The sequence below is a fragment of the Gymnogyps californianus genome, chromosome 7 (genome assembly GCF_018139145.2).
Source record: "Gymnogyps californianus isolate 813 chromosome 7, ASM1813914v2, whole genome shotgun sequence".
NCBI classification, from domain to species: Eukaryota; Metazoa; Chordata; class Aves; order Accipitriformes; family Cathartidae; genus Gymnogyps; species Gymnogyps californianus.
In genome coordinates this window covers 40658722-40680034 of record NC_059477.1, presented here as the reverse complement: position 1 = coordinate 40680034, position 21313 = coordinate 40658722, and the positions used below count along the sequence as shown (strand labels likewise).

Here is a 21313-nt window from a genome sequence, read left to right as displayed (position 1 = left end):
ACACTTGTTATTCTGCTTCCAAGGTGCACAGCATGGCAAAAATTGTGCTTTATTGCACCTTTGTAACCCCTCTGACTGTTGGACTGGAGCGGTGGTTTACAAAGCTGGACAGTTTTTAAAAAACATGTATACATAATATTGCGTACATAATAGATAGGAATGGTTCCAAAACAATCTATTGCATAATTACCTAATTAATACAATCTGTAATAATTAAAAATCCTTTGGAGAATTTGTAAAAACATTTTACTATGCATGTGTCGTAGATAATTTTTAGACTCAGTGTCTCAGCTGTTTGCTTTTTTTTGTTGTTTTTAATTTGGTCTTTCAAATTGCCAACAGTCTTATTGCTGCTTTGTGGCCCAGGCACTTAACAAATTTCATTTCTCAAATGGAAGGGACCGAATTTTCTCCCCAGAAGTGCAGTTCACAGGCAAGGGCAACAGTCAGTGCTAACTTTGCTTTTGCAGAGACAAACACAAAAGACAGGTTTACATAGTGTATTTCGAGGGCTTTTTTAACTGTTGGAGAGACTTAATAAAGACAAATAAAAATTTCAAAGTAACAAAAATTGCTTTGGGCTAGGCTTTTAAATCAAGATACAAAAATTGATTTTGCAGATGCATTATAATCCCACTCATCTCCAAATGGTCCTACAGTGCAATTGTATTAGCGGTACTTATTTACTCTAGCAGATATTCTGGAGCATTATATAAACCTCTGCTTCTGGAAGTATCAGCTACATGGCCTGTGGTGATGCCTATTTGTATGTTTGAGATGTACAGGCAGGATGTGAGGTGCTGCCCCAAAATTGCTTTTACTTGGCGATGAAGGTACGGTGCTCTCGCGCAGCCGGTGGCACTCAGTCTCTGGTTATACCGTACCTTTCCTAAGGAAAGGACAAGCCGTTTGACGGCAAACCACTTGGCGAAGTGATGCACATAATTTCAGCAAAAATAAGAGGAGGCACTTATCTAACAGCCAGACAACTCCGGTTCTCTGCCCCTGTACCTGGAGCTCTTGCTGTTATATTCAGCAGAGGAGCCCTGCAACTGAGCACAGGAGAAGCATTAGCCCCATCGATGCACCATTTCAGGTCAGTTCTCCTTTCTCTGCCTCGAAGATAGCATGGGAAAGCTTTTTATTTCCCTTTCCATTTCCTTTTTTTTCAAAACCCAAACAGGCATCACAAGCAGAGGGTAATGGTGAAATCTGCGCTGTCCTGGACAACCCCACTGACTGCAGCTGATGCCAGTGCTACAAGCAGAAGCTTTTTCCTCATTTTTTCTCCCTGTGTGATACCTAAACTAAAATGCTTTTGATTTGTTAAATGCAGTTGAAAAGACTCTGTCTATTAACACCTTAATATCAGGTAATTAGTTAAAATTGGGGCATACCGGGTTCTGTAACCTTGACTTTGCTATTACCAAATCATCAGTAGTTCAAAAGCCAGATAGCAAACTCTGCAGAAACAAGACTCATGTCATTAAAACCGACACTGGCTCCTTGTCTGCGAGAGCAATTTTCTTTGAATAAATGATTAAGCATAGTGGACAACTTTAAGTGTGTGGTCAATGCAGAATAATTATTAGAAAATAAAGGATTTTTGCTTTATCGAAGTGTGAGATTGCATCAAATTGATTCTTAATTGTGAAATCCATTTTTCACCTCGAAAGAGCCACTTAATAGTTTTGTCAGCTTAGTTTGTTATTTAACTTTGCAGTAACTGGAGTTACTGGAAAGAGAGTCTGTAGTATCTGAAATGAAGATGTTCACCTTCTTATACTTCTGATTTTTATAAGGCTGACAGAACTAATTCCTTTGCCAGTGAAAGCAGACTGGACAATTTGGCCTTTCGGGGTTATTATTGATCATTGAACAGCAGTTGATTGGAAAAAATCCCAAAGTAACAAAGCAGAGAGCGAGGGCCGCATCCGAAACCACCGTCTTTACATCGCAGCAGCAAGAAGACAGTGAATGATGCGGACTGAGCGCGGTGTTGTGAATGACATTGCTGTTGGTTTTATTTAGCGTTAGTAAAACTGCGGTGGAAATATACGAAGGGGAGATTTTGAAGTAAGGTCTTCTGGAAAAGATTTTTGGGTTTATTTTTGGTTTCTGGAGGCTGCTTGAGGCATGCCCAGCAGCACGGAGGCTTGGCCTGGGTGCTGGCTGGGATGAGCGCCGTGAGGGGCTGCCCTTGGCTTGCCGACCTGTTTGCATGTTATTGCTCTTCCTTAGTGATGCCCAGCATGTCGTGCCGGAGCAAAAAGTCACTTTTCCTTTCTGGAGAGCACTTGTAACTCAGAGACGTAACTTAATTTGGGCTTTTTTTGGTATAATTGTCTTTCCATAACAAAGCAGTATTTTCCAACCTCCCTGTTCTAAAGAGAGTGAATATCTGGTTTGGACTCAAAGTCAGTAAACAAGGACTGAAGATCGGCCCAACCGTGTGCCTTTTGGTCCCCAAACCACGGGACTGCGGTTCACTGGCCACCTCTTCTCTGCACGAGTGCTGCAAGAAATTCCCCCTCGCTCAGCGCCACTGTAAATCTTCCAATGACAAACTCGGCTCACGCTTTTGACAGCAAGGTTCAAGCAAGTTAAGGAGCTGTTGTGTTCTCCCCAGATACATTGTGTACCTAAGATTTTAAATTCTGTCTGCAGATGTTAAGTAACTTCTTGATTTTTCATAACCCAGGCAACCAAAATACTTCTTTTTTTAATCTCTATTTTGCAATCACTGTGAATCATATGATCAGCCTAAGGATATACATTTTGCAAGTGAAACCAGATTATTATTAGTCTTAGCTATTTCAGCATGAGGAAGAAAGAAGAAAAAAATATTCTATGTACATTTTGCAGACCACTTGCAATTTGTTTTAACAACTTCTCAAACACACACCAAGGAAGGTAATGACCACATGAAACAGTTTCATGTGCGCTGGGTGGTTCGTGTAAGCGATAACTTCGAGTAACCTGGAATGCCACTTTTGGTCCACAAAATAAAATAAAAAACCAAAACCCAAACAAACCGTATTTGGGGTTTAAATGAAAAGGAACACACACATTTCTATGATCTTGTTGTTGTTTTTTTTTTCCCCTCACTGGCAGGAGATTTCTTGAGAGAAATTGTGCCAGCAAATTAGCATTTCCAGTCCTTTAATATACATTCCTGGAGGTATTCTTTTCCAAAGAGAGCACTTCTGGGAATGACAGCAACATGCTTGGTATTGCTCCAGCTGTCTGGCAGTGAGGTGTGCTCAGCATCACTTGCCTTTCAGTGGTTGTTGTAGGGCACCTGTGTTTTATTTGCTGTGTTATACCTTTGAAGTTTTGCCTCTCCGACTCTTTAAAAAGGTAACGTGCCTGCCAGGCATTTCTTGGTAGCCTGCCACAACTCAAATGCTAACCTGTAACTTCTCCTGAAGTCACTACTCAGGTGTCACATATCACTTGCAGTAATTTTTTTTGATAGCCGTAATATGGCCATGACTAACGTTATTCTTACTACGCTCTTGTTTTTATTTTCATATGTCTTTGCAAACAGTTACGCTAATTCAAAATGAACAGCGGTTGTTTAAATCATTTGTGACCTAATGGTGTAAGAGGATGTAGCACATCATCTGAAAGGCTGCAGTATGTTTTGTGACATCATCGTGACATGATGTAAAACATCATGTGACAGCTCTTATTGCACAGGTGTCATTACATTTCGCATCAAAACACTGAAAATACCTTTTGTCAGTTTGCTAATTGCCTTCTATTCCTGTTTGGTAACCTCCAGCGCCATCACCTTGGTGAAATGTAGAGGGATGAATGCAATGGTGCTTCTGCCCTCATGCCCAACGCTACCCTGTCCTGTACCAGCTAAGACTGCGGCTCACAGCAGGCATGACTCCTGCTCTGCTTTGTGGCATTATATTGGCTGCTTTTGACTCTACAGTGATTTTATAGTGATTTATTTAAAGGCTTGAGGGCTACTCTCTGGACTAGAAAGCCTTCTACTGATCCCAGCTTCAGCCAGCATCAACTCTGACTTCAGGAAATAGAATCAGGTTCTGAAAATTGAACAAAAGTAACTAATGTGAGAGTTTTTAAGGTCTTGGACCCAGTGATCAACATGTCCAGTGGGGAGAGGAATAACCTCCATCTAGACTGGAGGGGTGGCATGGCAGGGCCTCTTATGGCCCTTGCTCTGGGCAACTGCTGGTAAAGTTGCCAAAGCTCTTTTGCCAAATCTGAGAAAATGAGGCTCTGGATAATGACACCTTGGCATGCAAGGAAAGAAGGGAGGCACATGTTAACAGTAATGATAAATGTGTGTGTGTGTGTGTGTGTGTTTGTTTTTAAAAATGGGCCCAAACACATTGTCGTGCTAAGGAAGCTGTAGATCTGATTATTTTTCCTAGTTGTTTTTTCCCGTTGTCTTCAACTGAACTAGGATTTCACTTCTTTAAATAATTTTAGAATTTATCTGAACATTTAGATCATACTCACTGCTTGGGCTGTACCATTTTTAAATTTTTTTTTTTTTAAAGGTCAATGTCTGCTGCTGCCTAGAAATGCAGTTTTACTTGTTGCACAGTTTACCCCGCAAAACGCTTGGCAGCGCAGCACCGTTTTTCATTTGTACTCAAGTCCTGTTGCACGCCTTGTTGTACTCAATCGGATGGGTCTGCGGGTGGGAGCCCCCGCTGCTTGCTCTGGGACAGCTAGGAGCTGTCTTCCGCCTTCCTTAAGTAAAATAGACACACTAAAAGCTACGAAAGTACTTTTCTCAGAAGCAGTCATTGCATCAACCAAGGGAAGTGCATCTGTAATATACAAAGCAACAGCCTTGCCCCCTCAAAAAAGATCTGTCCCTGGATTTCTAACTTTGTGTAAAGTTGAAATACTTGGCCTGTTGTAAGCTTTAAAAGAATAAAGTCCGACATCCCTCATTATGATTTATTGTTGCTGGAATAAAAATCATTCCCATCTCAAATCAGTCTGGGCTATTACTGACTCAAATTGAAGGAACTAGAGTGTTACATATGGATCAAATATAGCCCATAATTAACTAATGCCAGCATTACGTTATTACCGACAATTTACAATTACAGTCCATTTATACAGTGCTTTATTCTGTGATTATCCCACGGAAATTTGTGATAACTATCAGTGCAATTAGTAAAGCTTACATTTAAACTTTTTTAAACAACTGAGCCTGAGAATAAGATAAGCTATTGGAGAATTTTACAGGTGTTAGGAAAAATTGGTCAAGGAATTATCATCGGTATACTTATCATTCATGTTCTTACCCCCTCTTTTTTTTTTGTGTCGGAGCACTTTGCTAATACCTTTTGATAAGAATTTACAGGTAATTAGTAAGCTATAACCTCTTGCACTTTTTCCTTTAACTCTAAAAGCATGCATATTTAGGACAGTTTAATTATTTGGATTGTTTTAAACACGGAGCTTTATGGAAATCACTGTCTTGGGATTGAAACCTCTGATTCTAGTTCGACGCAGAAGTTTCTTATGCTTCTGGATAAATTGCCTCTTGTGGCTTTGCTTAATTTTCTCCTCTCACTCCTCCCCAATTACCTAAAAATGCTTTAAGAAAAACTTTGAGCTGGTGTTTTCCCTCGTCCATACATGGTGTGATGAAGCAGAAACTTAAGGAGAAAATGAAGTCATGAAACCTCAGTCAACTGCAAGTAAAAATAAATGACCAAAAAAGAAGTGAGGTGTGAAGTAGGTAAATTTTTAGTAGCTCCGGAATACAGATTCCTAGTAAATTTGTTGCAGATGACATGATTCATATAGTTTTATTGCATACAAAGTTTATTTTGCAAATTATGGATCCTTTGATACCACTGTGATCGGTGCTTTAGGAATCCTTGAGATATTAGATAGATGTAAGTATGTAAACCAGGCAGTGAATACCAATGCCAGAGGCATACACCGAAGGGTTTTATGTTGGTCAGGGACTAGATTTTATCCTCTGTTTTAGAAGGAGATATTTATTATAAGAAAATATTCCTGACAATTTTTTAATGGTGTGCAATGGAGCATTGTTTAATGAAATGCCATATAAGCTGGACAAGGAAAAGTTCAGTAGGGTAACTGCACTTGGGATGCTTTATAACTTGTTCCTTAACTATTAGTTAGGCAGCTGTACTCAGTATGTCAGGTTTCCTAAATGAAGAATCACTGCCTCTGAATACATGAGGAAATATGATTTCAGGCAACCCATAGCTCCAAAGCAACTGGACGCATGTCTTCAGCAAGCTACCCCCTTCCTTAAATATATACAAAGGCTGAGAGAAAGGTCTTCCTTAAGGAGAAGTGAAATGAGCCTACAGTAAATGACACAAAGTTGAGTCTGGGGACATCAGGATTGCTAGGGGAAGGGAATGAGGTACAAGAGGGGGTGGGGGGCAAGCCAAAGGTCATTATAACAACAACAACAGGCTAAAAGGTAAGACAGAGATGGTCATTTATCCAAAGATTCCAATAAAATGTGTCCAGTTTTGTTTACTTTAGGTCTGGCAGTATCAATTTGAATATTGCCGTTTAACCTCCACTCTTTACGTTCAATGAAGGATGCCTGATATCATTTTTATGGGAACCTCACTAAGAGAGACAGTCACTGATCTGTTGCTTCTCAAAAAAACCCAAACAAAAAACAAGCACCCCCCCCCAAACACAAACAAAATGAAACCAAAAAAACCCTGCCCGTTACAAAAAATGAAGGCCTAATATGCTCAAAAATGCTGTCTGAGTGGTTGGATGTTCATCTGAAAAAGTCAGTGAGAATTGTGGTAACCAAAATTTGTAGTGAAGCTCGTAGAGTAATTTGGACAAGTGAACTTGAACACATATTTGCATTTAAACTGGGAGCTGAGCAAAGCCTTGTCACAGTTAAACAGGTCAGAGAGCCGCTGGCTTGGGCAGTTTGATGTCCAGAATGCTACGTGGTAAACTTCCATAAGCTAAGTTTAATTTAAGACATGGTTCTCTGTGAAGATGAAAGCTTTACTTGGAACACTTAGAGGGAGGTGTTTTTCATATATGTTCGTTCATATGTGTCTAATTTCATTCCACATAAATGTGCTGCGAATTTAACCGCAGCCATCAGTTGGAGTTGAGTTAGGCCAGTGCTGATCACTTCAATTGTCTGATCAAAATGCCTTTGATGCCTTTATTGAAAACATTAAGAGAATTAATACCTCCCAGAATGAAAACAAGAGAGGAACTGATGGGGATAGAAATAGTAAGAAAATCAGGGATATGTCAGAAGACCAAGAAATCTTGAATTGAAATCCTGACACACAAACCTCAGGGCAATTGCACACCTTAGGACTGCTTTCTTTAGGGAACTTTCATTAGGGAAAAGCAATTATCTAACAAAAACATTTTTCTTAGGGAAATTATAACTTCTTTCACCTGATCAACATATTGAAGCTGTATTTCCCTCCTTCCACACATATAGAAACCTTGCACCCTGCCTCAAGGCTTGCTTTCCCACTGATGAAACACCACTCCAGCTCTTTCTCATGCCCTTCTCCCACCACCCTGAAGTTACCCAGCATCTCTAGGACATTCCCACCCACATCAGAAGATCCTGCCTGTGTACCCAGTAAAGAGTTTCATTCTTAAAAATCAAACCATTTAAGGGTTGCATATCAACAAACAGGGAAGCAGTGCAAAGATAATGCATATAATAGAAAACAGGATTTCTATTGTCAGCAGTTTTAGGCAGTGGCAGAAGTTTTGCTGAACCACTGAAAGGAACTAACACTAACAAGAGGAAGATGAGCAGAAAAATGCATTGCAGTAATCAAATCTGATTATAATAAAAGCATTAAAAAATCTCTGTGTCAGTTAAGCAAGAAAATGTCTTTTTCTGGAAACACTGTTTAGATGAGGAAACACTGATAATGCTAGTAGTGTGCTCAGATGTGGAAAGCCTAGTGTCAAAAACGATCCCAGATTTGCTAAAATATCCCAATAGCAAGGTACCTGTTGTTGCAACACGAATAAGGAGTATTGCCCCTTGCCACAACCATATTGCTGCGTTCTGCCAATCACTAGTGATCCATTCTTTTTTGGATTTGGTCAAGCCCTAATAAAAGTTTTCTGAACCTAAATTTCAAAACATTTGACAACTAGAAGATTTACATACCAGAATTTGATGGAAAAATTATAAATAGGTTATCTGTTCAGTGAAGAAAACACCCTCCCTAATGGGGCCGCGGTAGGAAATGCAGTATTTAATGAATACTGGTGGAACTGGAATATGAAGCTCAGCAGAATAACACACACAATTTCAGGGTGGCTGGAGGTATGTTAAAGGAACAAACGAAATCCTGGCGCCAGCTAAGACAGAAACCAAGCACTTAGATAGTCCAGCACAGGACATTAGACAGTCCAATAAAACTACATGGTTCACAGAACTGAAGGCAGCTGCAATCTCTAATAACATGAGTACAGTCAAGGACCCTGCAACAGAGTTAATAAGCAGATCATTACAGACTCTGACCAAGGCAGTCTCCATACTGACCTAATCGAAATCCAGAATGAAAATTATCGTAACGTGCATGATGAACCAATTAGCCCGGAGCTGGGTTGCTTCCACCTGCTCTAGTATCTCAATTTAGAATGGTAAATTAAAACCAAAAAGAGATGAGAGAACATGTCAGAAGAAGAAAATGTGGTTCTTTAACACGGGAAGATGGCACAGACTTTAAGAAAACTGGGCTCCTCTGTCTGGCAGCAGCTCACTGCTGCCAAGCAGACCAGTTTTTTTATGGCTCTCCATACTTCCATTGAGATGGGATGGCCAGTCCCCAAAATAAAAAATGACTTGTCTGTCTAAGACAGGGTTTAGGCTGGCTGCAGGGATGTAGATTAAAAACTGTGATGCCTGAAGGCTCTACTCTGTGGACCTCTAAATTTTCTTTTCTTTCTCAATGTCCCTGCCACTTTGCTGTGAGGTGGCCTGCCCTGTGTTGCCCGGGGCTTGGGTGTCAGCCCAGCTCCCGCATCCGCGCCCACTGAGGACAAGTCCACATGAACAGGGGAGGAGGTGGCAGTTCTTGTGCAGGCAGCTGCCAGGGGGTGGCTCTGTTTACCTCCCCTTGCATGAGAACATTGTGGCTGGAACTCTGGAGCCCTCAAGACCGTGGAGATGTGGGGAAAGCTTTCTTCCCTCTTCCCGAGGATGTTTTCTATCTCCCTTCCCTTTCCCAAGGACTGTTGTGACCCTCCAGATCTAGGAGAAAACTCACAAAGGGTTTGGTCAAGCTGGGTCACTGTGCATCGCTGAGCAGAAGACTCATGGGAGAAATGGGAGGCTGACTGTGCCCTGCACCTTTGGGTACCCATCAAGCAGGAGCAGGATTTGAATCTTGCCTCCTGAAACACCCACGCATTTTGCGCTGCCCTGCTGTTTAATTAGAAAAGAGACTGTGAATAATCTGGAAAGCAAGGTTTCTGGCTTGCTCTCTTGACTCATGTTCCTGGCTCCACTGTGGTATGGTTTCAGTAAAAAGAGTGCAACTTACTCTTGCTAATTCTTAGCAAGCCATTAGCCAATGCACAGTATAAGGAAATGTGGGATGGAAAAGTGGAAAAATGTTACCCGTGGATTTACCATGCAAAATAAGTTAAGAGTTGGCCTTTGCTATTTGCAATAACATTTGGGTCCTTCCATCTATTTGTGGATCCACCCATGAGTACCAGAGTTGTGTATAACAGAGGTTTGAAGAGTTCAGAGATGGGTGATTAGCACAACTCCCGTATGCAGATAGATTTATAAGGTCATGACAGCTTGGTGCAGAAAGTAAATACACAGGAATGTGGCAGAAGTAGACCTAAGCATAATATAGGTGATCCTTCTTACCTTGTTTTAGAAAAATAGTGAGTCAGAAGGAAAAATAATCACACAGCCTAGAACTGGCCTGGGAAACTCAGCTACCAGATAATCAACTTAAAGTATCTACTAAGTGAGATATTTCTAGATGCATTCTTTTAATACCGTCCGCTAAAGGGGAATTTCTTATGTCTTTCTTAAAGGTGTTAGGTGTCTTTCACTATCAGAGTGACTAGACTATTTGACTTTTCCTATAATCTGGGTTGCCAGGTTTTGTTCCTAATGTTTCATCATTCTTTAGTTCTTGTTCAATATTCATTTGATAAACCTTTTACTCAAACACTAAAGGGTTTGTGCCAATTGCATGAGTTCCCGTTGAACAGAATCTAGATTAATGGTGTCCCAGCTCACCTTTCATGCACTGTGGCTGCGACCAAGCAAAGTCGTTGGCACATGTGGGTGCATGTGCTCGATATTCAGTAACAACGAATAATCTACTGGTAGATTTTGCAAAGCTCAAGTTTTCATTGTGTGTAGATTTTACTAGTGGTTGGGGAAAAGAAAGGGAGGAATGGCTGCAAACAAAAATATAATTGCTCAGAATCTCATTCTTTGAATGTTGTTCTACATTTGAAGGGCAGATGTTCCCTGCTCTGTAAACTGCCCATACCAAGGGCCTCTTGCATCAGGCAGTGCTGCTGACTCTTGTGATTTACTGAGAGCGTCATGACTTTGCACATTTTTTCCCTTGTGGTTTTGGAGGTGAGTTTGAGAATGAGATCTCTAAGATTAAACAACAAGAAGTAGGAAAATGAATGTCCATAACGTATCACTTCAGAAGAAGTCCTCATGCTCTGCAATGTAAGCTTGGGGTTTGGGGTGGGGGCTGGAGGGTGGACAGAGGGTTCCCGAGCACTCACGGCACTGGCAGCACCGAGCACCGCATGCAGATGAATCTGCGTTGCCTTGAGCTGCTGTTATTGAAAGTACGACGAAGGATGCAAGTACCAGGATGGCTGTAGAGGGCTGACATGTGAAATAGGTGGTGAGGAACAGGGAGCACAAAGAAAGACTCCAGGCCCCCGAGTATACATACATATCCTAGAGTCCTGGCTTTAGCTGGGAAATGGGAAAGGTTTTAATTTAAAATTTGATTTAAGGGAGAGAGACTTTTTCATTAGTGTAGCAGTTACTCACTCAGTTGGGAGCTATTGGAAGAAATTAAAGTACATTTGGCAATCTATATGCTTCAAGCAGGAATGGGATCTATCTATCTATTCATCTACCTTTCTGCCTAATCACATAAATTCCATGATATCCAGTGTTATGTTTTCCCTTTCCTGAACTGCTGCAAAATCTGACTGCCTGAAACCACACTGAAAGGAGAAAGTTATATTTTTAATATAATCAATGTCAACCGGTCTCTTTTAAGTTTTTGTATTACTGTTTTTTTCTACTGTTAACATAGGATTGTTTTTCTCTCAATCAGCTGAAAAACCACACTGGAAAACATTTTGTTATTGTCTATTTTTTTCTTTCCAAAGACATTTTTCAGGGGGGGGGAAAAGGAAAGCAGGCAAAAAGAAAGAAATTTAAGTCAAGCAAACCTTGACAAAAAAGAGGGGAGAGTGGTTCGGGGAAGAGCGTGTTGTGTACATAGCCCTGTTTTGATATGCAGTTACCTCTTTTCTCGTAGAGCTTAGCATAAAGTTTTGTAAGTTGTGGGTTTTTTTTTTCCCTTTTGTCAAAAAAAATTATGAAAGTGTCACTTTTCCTTTGCGGTTAATTCAGGAGAGATCCTCAATTCGAGCAGGGCACATTTTCATGCAAATACAGCAGCACAGTTTCCAGCCCCCTAATAGCTTCTTACAAATGATGTGCCATTACAACGAGGTTTATTTAAACAAATTTAATACATCTTTAATCAAGCTGGAGAGCATTTTCAAAGGTCACGCTCCAAATCAGGATCACTGTTCAGAGCTTATCAAAGTATTAGCTTAAGGGGGAGGGAGAATTATTTCTTGGACAAGTAATTTTAGGCAAATCTTTATTTACATTTTTATTCAGTTATTAAATTTTATTCCTTTCCCTCCTCCTCCTAGTCTCCATTTATGAACCTATAAGAAAGTCTGTAAATGGAGCCATAAGCATATCACAGCAGTTACTATTTCCAGGGGCTATTCCTTTGAATCTAGTGGGCCTATAAAAGCAAGGATGAAGTCACATTTTTTTAAACACAAGCTATTTGTATCCATTTCATACAACAAGCTCTTGCCTGAGGATCTGATATTAGGATAAATATGTGATTAGATATATTTTAAATTAACAAAACAAGTTAAAAACAAATTTTGAGCATAATGGGTATTTAAAGGTGCTTGCATGTTCCTGCTGCGAGAGGACAATTGTTCATGTTAAGTCCCATTAAAACTAACGGGAGCTGCACTACTGCACTGAGGGAATCCACCCCAGTTCACACCTCTGGTATCATTCATTAGGCATTTATCTTTAAATTAAATAGGTCGCAAATGTTTCAGCTGGTACGTAACCAGTCTTCTGTGCGTAGGACTGTTGGTGTCTCCGGTGACAGCACCTCACCCTCTCTTTTGCCACGTGCTCTAAAGTTAGTGCTCTCGGAGCTCACGCTCACGTTCGTAAGACTCAGTCCTTTGGCCTCTGCTTTACAGAGGTAACTAATGAGGCACCAGGATTAAAGGAGGAGTGAACTCGGTAAGCGCACAGACAGAAATACTCCTGAGATTTTAACGCTCATTAGACTGAAGGAGCCTTCAGACTTTTCCGTACGGGGAAGCAAAACTGGGCATCTGAGAAGATAATGAAAAGAGCTTGTGCAGGCTCTGTTAATTCTCTTTCTAAGGCTCACCTTGCAGCAAGCGTTTGGTAATAGGGTTAAAAAGGAACTACGCTGAAGTAATGAAAAGGCACTCCTGGAAAGCTGGTTTTGCAGGCCACTGACTTGGTTGGTTGCTGTGAAGAATTGTTTTGTGCCCAAGCCTTCAATCCTCGCCAGGAAATCTTTGCATCTAGCACCAATGGCATCCACATGGCTTCCAGCTCGACAGGCAAGGGAGCGTGCAAAACAAATAAAGTGTACTCATATCACTCGGTTTTCACTGATTTATGAACCAGTGGATGTCCCTTGACGCTTTTGGCAGAACAACGATGCAGATGTGGCATCCTAAGTGTCAGCCTGGGTGCATTCGCTCTTTGCTTCTTGACAAGGACTTTTGGTAACTCACAGAAAAATGTTGGTTATCATTTGCCTTTCTGAATTGCACTGACTCAAAGGTCTTTATGAAAATGGGCAAAGAAATAACTGTCCAGATGTTCGGCTGCAACTAAGCATCACAAAACACAAATGTTGCTTCAGTACTGGACACAAGTTTGTTGCTGAAAACTATAGGCATCTTCAGGCTTCCATGATCAGCAAAAGGAAGTGATGCTATGATGTTATGTGATATATATGACAATAAAAATCCCACTGATTCAGAGTAAAAAGGAAGGCAGTTGACCTGGTGTGTGTCAATGGCACAACGGCCAAATTCTTGTATTGAACAGTTAGTTGTACACCATACATAACCATCCACTGAACAACAAAATCAAAACAGAAGTTTGGTCAGCCTAGGGTGAGGAAATGCGTGGTAGTATCCTGAAAACAAATCTGTGAGAAATGCAGCAAGCTCATAACATTTTTTTTTTTTTTTCCTTTTTCCTCTAAGGTCTCTGATATGATTATTTGCCCTTCTTTGCTTGGCTACACAAATTCTGTATTTACCTGCAGCTGTGTGGTAGGTTGACCCTGCCTGGAGGCCAGGTGCCCACCCAAGCCGCTCTGTCACTCCCCTCCTCAGCTGGACAGGGGAGAGAAGATAGAACGAAAGGCTCGTGGGGCGAGATAAGGACAGGGAGAGATCACTCACCAGTTACCGTCACGGGCAAAACAGGCTCAACTTCGGGAAATTAGTTTAATTTATTACCAATCAAATCAGAGTAGGATAATGAGAAATAAAACCAACTCTTAAAAACACCTTCCCCCCACCCCTCCCTTCTTCCTGGGCTCAGCTTCACTCCCAAATTCTCTACCTCCTCCCCTCGAGCGGCGCAGGGGGACGGGGAAAGGGGGTTTGGGTCAGTTCATCACACGTTGTCTCTGCTGCTCCTTCCTCCTCAGGGGGGGGACTCCTCACACTCTGCCCCTGCTCCAGCGTGGGGTCCCTCCCACGGGAGACAGTCCTCCATGAACTTCTCCAATGTGAGTCCTTCCCAGGGGCTGCAGTTCTTCACAAACTGCTCCAGCATGGGTCCCTTCCCTGGGGTGCAGTCCTTCAGGAACAGCCTGCTCCAGCGTGGGTCCCCCGCGGGGTCACAAGCCCTGCCAGCAAACCTGCTCCAGCCTGGGCTCCTCTCTCCACGGGGCCACAGGTCCTGCCAGGAGCCTGCTCCAGCGTGGGCTTCCCACGGGGCCACAGCCTCCTTCGGGCATCCCCCTGCTCCGGCGTGGGGTCCTCCAGGGGCTGCAGGTGGATATCTGCTCCCCCGTGGACCTCCATGGGCTGCCGGGGGACAGCCTGCCTCACCATGGTCTTCCCCAGGGGCTGCAGGGGAATCTCTGCTCCGGCGCCTGGAGCACCTCCTCCCCCTCCTTCTTCACTGACCTCAGTGTCTGCAGAGTTGTTCCTCTCACGTATTCTCACCCCTCCCTCCAGCTGCAATTGTGTGGGGTTTTTTTTTCCCCCTTAAACCTGTTATCCCAGAGGCACTACCACCATCGCTGATGGGCTCGGCCTTGGCCAGCGGCAGGTCCGTCTTGGAGCCGGCTGGCATTGGCTCTGTCGGACACAGGGGAAGCTTCTGGCAGCTTCTCACAGAAGCCACCCCTGTAGCACCCCACTACCAAACCCTTGCCACGCAAACCCAATACAAGCTGACAAGTAAGTGCTAAGCACAAGCGTGAGTCTGGGCTGGTTCAGTTGAGTCGTATACATTCCAGTCAATGGATACTAATTCTGTGCTCTGTACTTGCAGGATAGCATGGTGGGGACCATATTGGCATATCCTGCTGTAAAGTAACACAAAAAAGTGCAACATCCCATTTCTAGAGAGCTGCCTTAATGTGAAAGGAACATGAATATTTTTATCTGAAATAATTAGTATTCACAAAATAATTTACCCAACAATTCACTGTATTTTATTTTCAACTTCCAAATGACACTTTTCCATAGTGGTTATGGATTTTTATTTATTTGTTTTTCAGTAATCATGAATGGTTTTTCAGTGATGGTTAGTATTTGACGTCCACACTTTGTTGCTGGTGGCATAAAGGACATGATATTGTTTTCTTTCATTGCTTGGAAGGGCCTTTTAAGAAAGAGGACTTGAAGGAACCCTGAACTTCTGAGCAAGTTTATAGAGCAATACCAGATCAGTAGAATTAGGGAGCATCAAAGGACATTTAAGTGCCTGAAAGGTCTGGACTTCCACTTCCTCTGTTGTTAATGGGACTGCGGATTCAAATCCTTGGTTTCTGAGGCTCTTGCTTCATCCTTCCTTTTTTCGCCCATATAAAACATTCCTTAGAGAAAAAAAGCAATGAAAAAAGGGGATACTTCATGAAATGTAATAACTATGCACAGACTTTAGGTTGAGTTTTATCATAGTCATGTGGCATCATATTTGCCTGTTTGGGGAGAGCTTTACTTGTGCAGTCAGCTGCCAATGCAGTGTATTCAGTAGCCCCTGGGGTGAACACTAGTAGCCCAGAGCCCGAGCCCCAGCCCATGACCCTCCTATGGTAGGTGCTGCATAAGCACAGGGTAAAAGAACTCCTCCCAGTCCAACGGTGGTGAAATAGATAAAGATGGAGACTGCCAGAGGGAGCATAGAAAAGTTAATAAACTTTGGTAGACCTTAGGATGGACTAAGTATGCCGGCACCAAGCCAGAAAAAAAAGTTAAAGAAGAAAGGATGAGGGGAAATAGCTGCAGAAGGCATAAATTTTTGGGCTGTACAGCTAGAAGTGAGCACACAAGGACATCAGACCATTGCAGGTAATCTCAAGATGTGGATGTTGGGCTGAAGGTTAAATGAAATCCCATTTGTCATATTTGCAACAGCACATCTCCACTGGTGAACAGATGATAAAGGAACACTTCAAAGCTCCTATAGTTTTCCTTTCCACTGGTCTTATGTTGGTGGTGATCCTCTTGTCTACAGGTGTAGTGAGATTCCACTTCCTTGCAAATTCACGTGACACTTGAGCAATAGTTACCCCTACCAGGTCATCCATGTATTTCTTTTTTTTTAATATTTAAAAGTTTATAAGAATTTCAGTATTAAGACTGTCTTTTCTGTGACACTTTCTGAATTACACTATTGGCATGGGGCTTTTTCATTCCATATTTGTATTATGTTGGTTTTAGTTCCACTTCTGTTTTCAACAGTTTACGTGTTTGTTATTTGAAAATCAATTCTCTGGAATATTTTGTTTGACCGTAATGGGTTGCTTGACCTCTTTTGGTTCCCAGCTCACAGCAGGGAGTTAGCGTTTGTGCTCATAGCAAGAGTTTTGTTCCCCTGGTTTAACAGGCAGTGGCTCTTCCCAGTACATACTTGGGTGTATACAGTAAAATATTCCTGCTGCAAATATTAATGTATATGAAGCTCTCACCACCATCTACAAAATATGAGGAGGATAAGATATAAACATAGGCTGGAAGTGAATAAACCTTAATTCTAACCTCATCCTTAAGAACGTACAGAAAAAAGGCAGTGATCAAACTCTAACTTGAACGTATACCTATGAAAATAAATAAATAAAAAAACCCCCAAAAACCAACCCAATGCCAGTTTACTCCAAGTTTCTCTTGGACTCAACAGTGGAAATGTATTTGTTAAAGACTGGAAATATTCAATTTGAAGCTGCTTACTGGTGTGTTATTTTCTGTTAAATTATATTTTTAAAAAGAAATAGGTTTAGAAAGTTTGAAGTTATATGGAATATTCTGTTCTGAAATTATCTAAATGCAATGGAGTGATTCGAACAAGCTGAATCTGTTTTCATATTATATGTTCAAGAAACTGTGTCCAGCTTGGGATAGACCTCTTTTTTTTTCAGAGCTCAAGATTTCAGGATAAGATGAGAAAACTTATTTTCCTTCCCTTTTTCTTTTGTTTCTTCTATGTTGTTAGAAATACCTAAATATAAAGGCTTTATTCAGCTAAAGGTAACTGTCAACTGGTTAACTGTCTGTTAGTCTCCTATTCTTTAAAGCTGCAAAAAACTTCATCTATCAGTGATAATGTTTTTCTGCTTTTTGCGTCAACGGTGTTACAATTCTGTGATTTGGGTTTGAAGAAAGAAAATATAATAGCTAAAATGACATTGTGGGCACACATTTGATGCGTATGAATTGCATCTTCCAGTGGGTATATGCAAGTCTGACAATATTGCTAAAATTCCCCTCCTTTTTTATGCTATGTGACAAAATTTGATACGAATTAACTGAGTGCCCTTTTGATCTTATTTTGCTTCTGTTAAATAAGTAGTGGTTTGAGAAGGAAAACAAACAAAACAGGACTGTTGACACTGTAAACCCTAAGGGTTCCTTTAGAGATATACTTAGTTGAATCAGAGCAAATAGGTCAGCCGCTATGCAAACTGCATCCAGGGCTTTCCAGGACTGTATGAACCATCAGGCAGTTGATAATTTTGGCAAGATAGTGCCTTAATATGCTCTGGTAGAGCCAAGAAGACTCTTTCTCATGAAATAACCAAAATAGCAGAAACGTAATCACCCATATTTGTGCTCTGAGGGTAGTGTTCTGTCATGTACTGTGATAAATGCTTAACACGTATACCATAATGCTGTCATTTATTCATTGTAATAATCTGAAGAAGTGATGGTTATTATTAACTGAAAGCATTGAGTATTGTAGCTGATGATTTTTTTAAAGTAATCTAAAAAAGTGCAAAAGAGGAAAATATAAAGAGCAGGCATTCTTCATGATTGTGATGTTAAATTTACACAGCTGGAAATTTTGAAATTTAAAGAATGAAAATTAATTTATCAGTGCTAACCGAAGTACATTGCACAACATGAAAAATAAAATGGATATTTAACCAGAAAGCAAGCAACAGGAAATGGATATACTAGACAAGATGTGAATATATAAATTTTGATCAACGTACTAAGTACATGCATATCCAAAAATAACGTTGACTTGCTGAAAACAAGCAAAAGCACCTCTGTAATACGATATTGATCTTGTAAAAACACTTTTTGTATTATTAGTGCCCTCATATATCTTTTTTATGAAGTTCAAGTTTATAGCCTATGCTATAATGGAAATTTCAGGACTTTCACCTAGTTTTCGTATACTTTATTGTGAAAAGACTGCAATCATTTTCCTCTTTCAGCATACACCTCCAGAAATGAGATATAGAGAGAAGAGGATGTATAAGTGAGCTTCAGCATGTGAAAATAAAGGCTACATGTCATTTTAAAGAACAAACAAACAAGCAAACAACCTTCATCATGGTTATAGGAAGAATAGTGCATGTTCTTTGGAGGTTTTTGTCTGGCAGGTCAGAGAGCTGTTTTGGGTTTGTCATGGAGTAGGCCTGAGGTCCTGATGTTGGGATACCAACAGTCACATCTTTGTAGAAAATGTTTCACAACTTGCAGGAGGCAGTGTTTACTCTTTAATTTGTAGCTTTGGGTCCTGTTCTGAATTCTCACATTACCTTAGTGGGAAATTATGATAACGTTCACCATGCATATATGAACATCTGTCCTTCGAAAAAGGGCATTTCTGCTTTTCTTCAAATCTCTTCCCCTTCCTGAAGGACACAAACCAGTGTGCATATCCGTTCTACCATACACTAATTATGATAAGATGAAAGAAGTACTTTTTGGTCTGATATATGTGGTCCTACAGAGTAGCGCTGGTCCAAATGAAATACAGTTTTTATTTCCGTAGCCCCACCAGTGGTCTTGTGCCCCTTTCCCTGGCCCAAGCCCAATTTTACAGTAATCTACAGCGTCCATGTTTTCTGTGCCAGCGCTAAGCTCCAACCTCCGCACTTAACCTAAGTTGTATTTCAGTCTCTTTGCCTATAGTTGCACAATGATTTGGGGAAAAGGTTCAGTTTACCATAAGCTTTTCCATCTAGAGCTGCCCTACGCTTCCTTACCAGTTTAAATCTCTGGGGAGATCAGGTCTCTGCCCAAAGTTTAACTGACCCAGTTCCTGCAGTATTTTCTTCAGAAAGCTGCTGCCTGTTTTCCCTCTCTTTTCTCCATCTAAATGAATCTTGAGTTACTGGGTGGTTTTTATTTTAATCTCTGGTTTTGGAAACATAGGCCAGTTGCCTGTCTAGTGATAAGTATTGCATTTTCAAGATTATGCCGTGAATAATTATTTAAGAGCCTTTCTTTTTCCTTGCGAATCTCTCTCGCCTTATTTTCTCTCCCACTTGCGCCTCCTAACATTGTGTGTTTAACGCTTGTTCAGTGCTAAGCTGCCAAGAGAATAGCATATAGCTTCTCCTGTCCTTCAGCTGAAAATCATTTCCTCAGTGGGGTTGTGAAGTCCCATGGGTGGGCTGTGCAACTGGTCTGCAACTGGAGAGAGAAAGAGAGATGGAGGAAAAAATAAACCAAAACCAAACCCTGTATGCATTGCATCAGCAGTCATCGCAGAAAAGAGGTATTGACAAGTGCTTAAGTACTTGATGCATAGTCTGAAAGGAAATATTCCTGAATTTACAGACCAAAAAGACCATAGCAGTGCCAGCCTGAAAAGGAGATGAGGAAGAAATGACTCCAAACCCCCTTGAGTTGCCAGCGTGGGAGCTATAGACATGGAGAAAGCAGAGGCAGGAGAAGAGATAATCAGTTAATATCCTTCTCGCCTTCAAGTCAGTAGCAAAATGCTCTCTCAGTGGTGTGAATATGTTCACCGAGGAGTTCAGGATCACACGCTGAAACAGAGGATGCTAATAGACACTAGCAGGCCCACTCATAAAGTCTATGTTCAGGCATCAGTGATTAAGTAAGGGAAAATTTGTCCTGAAATGCCTGGAAACTGGCTGGCTAAAGCCTTCGGGAATTAGTTGACGGAGGAAAAAATACCCTTTGCTGTAACCATCCCTCCCACCTGAGGTTCCCGGAGTGTCTCACGAACGCAGGCGGAGGTTCAGGAGACCTTTGAACGGTTGTTGATGGTTTGTTGATGGAAGGAAGAAGTCAAAAGCTGGCTTCCCAGCCGAGGGAGCGTGAGAGGGACCTCAGCGGCACGAAAACAAGTGAGGCCGCAGAGGGAAATGAGGTGACACGTAACAAGAGTAATTATTTTGAAAAAAAACTCATTCGCTCATGTTTTTATTATAGGGAGATTAGAGAAGACAACCCAGAAGAGAGGAGTGAACAGTCTGCCGTTGCCCTTTCTCCAAGCTGGCGTCCAAGCTGGTGTGACTCACTCCGTGCTCCTTCAGGGAAACGATCCCTGTTCTTACTGCATATGGAGAAACATCCTGGTTTCCCACGTTTTAAATCAATCTCAGGTTTAAGTGAAGGTGCAGGCTTAAAAGTTATTACAGCTCCACTGTTTCCCCTGATAAATTACATGAATAACATTTGAGACAATGCATTGTTAAATATTTATGTCTAGTACTATAGAACCAGAAAAAGCACAAGAACCCCTAGAAGAATAAATATATTTACCTAAATAAATTACTAAGACAAATATACTCCTATGTGCTCTGTACCAATAAACAGTAGGTATTCACTAAATTGTGGAATATAAATGGCTCATTTCCTCTAAATGTACACTGAAAGATCTATAACATGTTACACATTTCCTGTGCTTTGCATATATATTTCAATATTCATCATGAAAAGGCTTGCTTATGTGTCAATATACATTACTTTGCATACATTAAGAAAATATTTTTTTAATTTTACCATTACAGATGTGCTCTACTATTGGGAGGGTGGTGAAAGCAGAGGCCTTATTTCATGATTAACCCTTTCGCGGCTCGTCCTTTTTTATCAACGTGACATTTGCACAAAATGAATTGCTTGCTTAGACACAGCTAACTAAATAAAAGCAGGCCAGAGCTGATAGTATGAAAAATGGATTTTCATTACTGTTTCATTGATTCTTGTAAATAAGGGCCTGAGGCCTGCTCCAAAAAGGCTGCAAACAGTAATAATTTAATCTGAGGTGACATAGACCAAAATGTATGTGGACAAAAATCATCCTTGAATATTAAACAACAGCCTCAAGACAGAGAAAAGTGTTGCAGGCGAATTTAAATGTATGCAGATCGGTGGGTAACATATTTAAAAACAGAAATTAAAGATTCCTGTCATAAATCACATTTGCTGCCATGGATATGCCTTGTTATGCTGGCGTTTAAGAAAACCTGAA

The 21313-nt window shown here is 41.1% G+C and overlaps 1 long non-coding RNA gene across 1 annotated transcript in view; it reads left to right on the top strand.

Moving 5' to 3' along the window:
• Positions 1-20700, top strand: part of LOC127018617 (uncharacterized) — a 70701-nt gene extending 50001 nt beyond the window's left edge. Inside the window, exon 3 of the long non-coding RNA XR_007766792.1 lies at positions 20272-20700. This is a non-coding gene — a long non-coding RNA (uncharacterized LOC127018617). The remainder of the gene's footprint in view (positions 1-20271) is intronic.
• The last annotated feature ends 613 nt before the right edge of the window (positions 20701-21313 follow it).